The sequence below is a fragment of the Limulus polyphemus genome, unplaced genomic scaffold (genome assembly GCF_000517525.1).
Source record: "Limulus polyphemus unplaced genomic scaffold, Limulus_polyphemus-2.1.2 Scaffold844, whole genome shotgun sequence".
Taxonomy (NCBI): domain Eukaryota; kingdom Metazoa; phylum Arthropoda; class Merostomata; order Xiphosura; family Limulidae; genus Limulus; species Limulus polyphemus.
In genome coordinates this window covers 384,524-391,058 of record NW_013666454.1, presented here as the reverse complement: position 1 = coordinate 391,058, position 6,535 = coordinate 384,524, and the positions used below count along the sequence as shown (strand labels likewise).

Here is a 6,535-nt window from a genome sequence, read left to right as displayed (position 1 = left end):
TTTGTATTTTTCATGTTTTATAGTTAGCAATTATTGTGAAAATAAATCTATACTGATCTGTTTTTAATTACGTTCATGTATCTTATTTCAATATCACAGGGGCTGAGCGTGGCCACTGGTTAGCATGCTGGACTGTGTATGTGATGTTCCGTGGTTCGCGTCCCTTTACCTCCAACCAAAAAATAAAAAAAGGGGAAAAATTGCCGTGCGTTATAAGAATGGTGGTCACATCCAACTCTTCTGTCTCACAAGAGCAATCCAATTGTTGGCGGTGAGTGATGTCTTTCCTCTTATTTCTGAGGTTGTAACTTACCTAGGTAACTCACGTGTAACTTTGCGCAAATGTCCTAAACAAACAACCAATCATATCAAAGTTATCTGTAATCTCAATCAAACCTAGTGTAGTGTAGCGTTTTCGATAACTGACTCCACTCAGGTCTTGAGACAGTTTGGTTGTTCGAAAAATAGCACTAACTGAAAATGACCTTTCCTTGGGTAAACAAGAGGTCAATTTACACGCATTAATTACTAGGGTGGAGTTGGAGATTTCACGGTCACAAGGTGTAACTATCTCGTAAAGCAATATAGAGAAGCTGACATAGTTAACCGCTGCTTTAATAATAACTTAATTAACAAACGCTGTTGGGGATCGTGCACAATCATATTTTAAATTCCTTCGATTGGGAATCAGCGTGTTCATGAGTTTTCCTGCTAACTCTGACCGTTTACAAGTTTAATTAATTGTTGAATGGATGTTAAGTTGTGAACCAATTTTATCGTTAATTACGCGACTAAGTAAATTTGTATTGGGCTGAGATAGACTCGCTCCTAGCCAACTTTTCGATTGGAAGAAGACTCTGAGATAACTCAGATTTCCAATTTACGTTTTGCCACAAAAAAAAAACAAAAACAAAGCTTATACAGTGGGTTTCTTGAGAAGACTCAGTTCAGTTCGTGTTATAATGCAGTAACAGCACTAATACATAAACCAGATTTAAGAACTCAGCAATTAACAAAGTCTCAGATTTACTTGATAAATACGAAGTAAAGTGTGAAAGTTCAATTAAATTAGTGTTTATTTTATTTGTAGATGTTCCATTTTTCGCACAGTGATATTTAGTAGTCTTAAGAATCAACACAAAAACTCTTTACTGGCCAATAATGTTTAATACAAGTATGTTTTAAGTTTGGTTGTGGATAAGTATAAAGCTACAGAAAGAGCTCCTTGTGTTGTGGCCACTGCGGGTATCGAAACAATATTTTTAGAGTAATAAGCCCTTAGACTTAATGCTGAACCTCTGGAGGGCAAAATATGTTCAAAGTTACAGCTTTAAACAAATAACTCAAAGGAACTTTTGACACGAAACGTACCATAGTATGATCCAAAAACACTCATTGACTGATTGTATTATGTTCGCATAAATAATAATAATAATAATAATACACATAGATAATATAGTATACCGTTCTTCGTTATATTATATAAAAACGTTGTTTTATCAGTTGAGTAGCGATATTTTAGGCAGTAATCCCAAAGATATCTCACTAGGTTCGGCCAGTTAAGTTTGTTTGAAGTTAAACACAAAGCTACACAATGGGCTATCTGTGCTTTGCTCACCACAGGTATCGAAACCCGATTTCTAGCGTTCTAAGTCCGCAGACATACCGTTGTGCCACTGGGGGTGTGCGGCTAGTTTAAAATATTTAGGTAAATCCTTATGCTAAGCTAACAATGTAAAATAGTCCTTATAATAAAAAATATATATAATTACGAAAAAATAAAATGAATAAAACACTCTAACCAACAGTATTAATACGGGAAGCATTAAGTAAATAATAAAGTAACTGTTACGTTCATCAACCATGCATGTTGCTATTCAATAACAATAATAATGTCAAAACTTTGTAGAATGGTTTGTTTGTTTGAATTTCGCGCAAAGCTACACGAGGGCAATTTGCGCTAGCCGTCCCTAATTTAGCAGTGTTAGACTAGAGGGAAAGCAGCTAGTCATCCCTACCAACCGAAAAGTCTTGGACTACTCTCTTTACAACGAATAGTTGGATCGACCGCTACATTATAACGCCCCCACGGCTGAAAGGGCGAGCATGTTTGGTGTGACGGAGATTCGAACCCGCGACCCTCAAATTGCGAGTCAAGCGCTCTAACCACCTGGCCATGTAGAATATTTTTTAGGAATAAGAGTCGACATTATTATTTAACAACTTTTCACCACAAATACTAGAGCACTGGATATCTTAAACCTCTATACCAAACGCTATACATCCAATCTAGAAAACATCATGAAGAAACAAGTTAAAAAATTCAACAGACTTACCAAGACAGATAATCCTACGACTACAAACATAGTTCACCACTACAGTTCGAGATTACTAAGTAATACAGAAAATAAGATTCTGAACCTAGGCCTAAACTTCGCCATACAACCTAGCACAATTCCAACTGTTGACAAAGCTGCAACCTTAGAATCTGCTGCACAAAACCTCCCGAAACCTATGGCTGAACAATTCCGACATCAAACTTACACCATCCTCAGGAATGCCAAGAAACCAAAACCTGATATCACTAAACAAGAATGCAGCGCACAGAACCGTCTAAGATGGGACAAAAATATCAAGGTTCTACCAGCAGACAAAGGTAACAGTATAGTCATCCTAGACGTTAAAGATTATGACACGAAGATCAAACAGTTACTAGACAAACACCATTTATCCTACAGAAAATACAGAGAGGCCCATCAATAGAACACTGAACAAACTTTAAAAAACAAAACTTAATCAACGAGAAGCTAGCCAAAGATTTAATAACCAACGAAAATTTGCCCCCTCAGTTCTACGGTCTACCTAAGGTACACAAACCTAATACACCTTTAAGACCTATCGTCAGTGCTATAAACTCACCTTGCCATCAGCTAGCTACCTTCCTGGTACCTTTCTTATCTCCGCTACGAGGAAATACCGAACATCACATTCAAAACTCGACAAATTTCATAGACCAACTCAGGAAGCTACACATCAGATCCCAGGATATATGGTAAGTTTTGACGTCACAGACCTATGTACCAATATTCCAGCTTTAGAAACCCATCACATCACCAGACAACGACTGCTGAATGACAGCTCTCAATCAGACAGAACTGACATGAAGATAGACGCCATCATGGAACTAACGACTCTTTCCTTACAATCAACGAGGTATTTTACGAACAAACAAACGGTCTAGTCATGGTATCACCACTCTCTCCAATCCTAGCAGATATTTTCATGGAAGACTTTGAAGAAAGAGCCCTCTCATCCACACATATCAAACCAAGTTTCTACAGATGTTATGTTGACGACACCGTTTCTTGACATACTCATCAGCAGACAAAATAGAAAAAATCACCACAACTGTATACAGAAAACCCACTCCCACGAACAGACACTTCCAGTCCTATCATCCGTCCTCAATAAAACGTGGTATAATCGAATGCCAACAGAAAAGAGCAGAAAACATTTGTGATAAGACATCCATCGACACAGAACGCCAAAAGATCGTAAAGGATTTTAAACAGAATGGTTACACCTCCTCCTACATTAAAATACTCCACGAAGATGACCACAACAGAAAGAAAAGATAAGAAAAACACTACCACTACTACCAATCACCTCCCCTACCTGCAAAACGTCAGTGAAAAACTCCAATGCACAGCCAAGAAATTCAACATAGAAAACCGGTGGAAATCCTACAAGACATTAAGGTCCATTCTGGTAAAAAACAAACAGTATCCCACCAATGAGAAACACAAAACGTCATTTATGAAACACCGTGTTCCTGCAACGAAACATACATCGGAGAAACGGTAAGAACACTCGCGACAAGAATAAAAGAACATAAAGACAGTACAAGACTAATGAAAACAGAGAATTCAGCCATTGCAGAACACACCATGTCAACTGGACACAAAATAAACTGGGAAAAACTAGAATCATCGACACACACACACTAAGTTTAGAAGACAAGAAAAATAAAGAATCATTTGATATTAAGTTATTTTTTTAGCTTTTCAAGCGACAAAATGTTTTTAGTTGAATTGTTTATGCCTCAATGTTGAATGTTTCTAGAAAATAAACAGTATTCGATATAGTGTTATAATCTTCAATTTTATACGCAATATTTTCTCTATTTCAAAAATATATTTTTACAACGAAACTACCAAGGCCTTTAAAATTGTCAAACATTTAACAATTTTCCAGATATTCTGTATTGTTTGTTTGTAATTAAGCACAAAGCTACACAATGGGCTATCTGTGCTCTGCCCACCACGGGTATCGAAACCTGTAGTCTAGCGTTGTAAGCCCGTAGACACACAGCTGTGCCACTGGGGGCTTCAGATATTCCAGTAGAAAGATGCATTTAACATAGCATGTCAAAATAGATCTGATTTGATCATACTTCCTAATATTTATGCCTTGGTTTGTTTAGAAAATTTCAGGTACCTTGAATTTTACTTTATTTCTCAAGAAAAAGTAAAGAAAACAAGGGAGTAAAATTTAAATTATTGAATTAAAATAACTAAATCTAAAAGACCACTACGTTTTCATTCCAAATTTAGTCCACCTTTTCTCTTGTTTTTACTATGGGTAAGAGAAAGTTATTTTTTTAGCTTTAAAAACGAAGTGTGATATTCTTTCTTAAAGTTTTTCTGTCTCAATCTTGAGTTTTCCTGAGAAATAAACACTATCCAATATTTTACTGTGAATTTTGTATTAAAATACGCACGTTTCTCAAGGTTTCAAAAACTTGATTTTTTCATCGAAACTACCAAATTCAGTCCACATTTTCCCTTGTTTTTTTCTCTGGGTAAAAGAAAGTTCTTTTTTTTAGCTTTAGAAACGACATAATATTCTTCCTTAAAGTTATACTATCTGAATCTGGAGTTTTCCTATGAAATAAACAGTATCCGATATTTCAATGTCAACTTTACATTAAAAGACGCACATTTCTCTCGGTTTCAAAAAATTGATTTTTTTCATCGAACTACCAATTTTTTAAAATTGTCCAAAATGAGATTTTCCTGATATTGCTGTAGAAAGAAATACTTCTTGTTCTCCTTTCAAAATTGATTTCCTTTGATCAAAATTCCTGCTATTTATGTCTTGGTTTGTTAAGAAAATTTTACATTTTTGCTCGAGAAAAAGTAAAGAAAAGAAGGGCGTTCAAATTAAACTATTGAATTAAAATAACTAATTCTAAAAAACCATTACGTCTTTTTTCGCATTTAAGTACACATTTTCTCTTGCTTTTGCTCTGGGTAAGAGAAGGTTCTTTTTTTAGCTTAAGAAACGACGTAATATTCTTCCTTAAAGTCATACTGTCTCAATCCTGAGTTTTAAAATGAAATAAACACTATCGGATATATTACTGTGAATTTTGCATTAAAATACGCACATTTCTTTCTTTTTTCAAAAACTTGGTTTTTTTTATCGAATTTTCTAAAATTGCCCAAAAATTCGATTTTCCTGATATTGAAGTAGAAACAAATACTTGTTTTCCTTTGAAGAGGGATCTTCTTTGATAAAAAATCCTATTATTTACGTATTGTTTTGTTAAGACAATTTCGGGAACCTTGAATTTCACTTTATTTCTAACGCAAAACAAATAAATAAAGGGCTTTGAAAATCTAATAATTGAATTAAAATAACTAAATCTAAAAGACGATTACGTGTTCTTTCCAAATTCATTCCACATTTTCTCTCTCTTTTGCTCTGGGTAAGAGAAAATTATTTTTTCTAGCTTTAGATACGATGTAAGAATCTACCTTAAAGTTGTATTGTCTGAGTCTGGAGTTTTCCTATCAAACAAATACTACTGATATATCACTAAATTTTGTATTAAAATATGAACATATGTCTCGGTTTCAAAAAACCCCTTAGATTTTTAAAGCCTTAATTTTCTTTAATTTCTCTTGATAATTACAGTAAATTCCAAGATATCCGAATTTTTGTTAACAAAACAAGGAATAAATATTTGGAATTTTGATCAAAGGATTTCCATTTTGAAAAGCAAACAACAAGTACTTCTTCCTATTGTATTATCAGGAAAATCTAATTTTTGGAGAATTTTGGAAAATTTCAAAGGCTATAGCCTAAGTAGTTTACAGAAAAAAATCAATTTTTTGAGACTTAGAAAGATGTGCGTATTTAAAATCAAAATTGACCATAAAAAACCGTATGGTGTTTATTACAAAAAAAAAACTAAAAATTTAAACACTATAAATTTAAGAAAGAATATTACGTCGTTTCTAAAGCTAAAAGGAGAACTTTTTGTTACACAGAATAGAAACAATCGAAAAGATGGATTGAATTTAGAAAGAAGACGTAATGGTCTACTAGATTTAGTTATTTTAATTCAATAATTTTAATTTTAAAGCCCTAATTTTATTTACTTTTTCTTGATAATTACAGTAAAAACGGAGATATCCGAATTTTTCTTAACGAAACAAGGAATAAATATTCGGAATTTTGATGAAATGAG

At 33.9% G+C, this 6,535-nt stretch overlaps 1 protein-coding gene across 1 annotated transcript in view; it reads left to right on the top strand.

The window, feature by feature from the left end:
* Positions 1-219: 219 nt before the first annotated feature.
* LOC106460828 (class E basic helix-loop-helix protein 23-like) overlaps positions 220-6,535 on the top strand; it is a 61,829-nt gene continuing 55,513 nt past the window's right edge. Inside the window, exon 1 of the mRNA XM_013920572.2 lies at positions 220-271. The gene's annotated coding sequence lies outside the window, so the exon portion shown is untranslated. The remainder of the gene's footprint in view (positions 272-6,535) is intronic.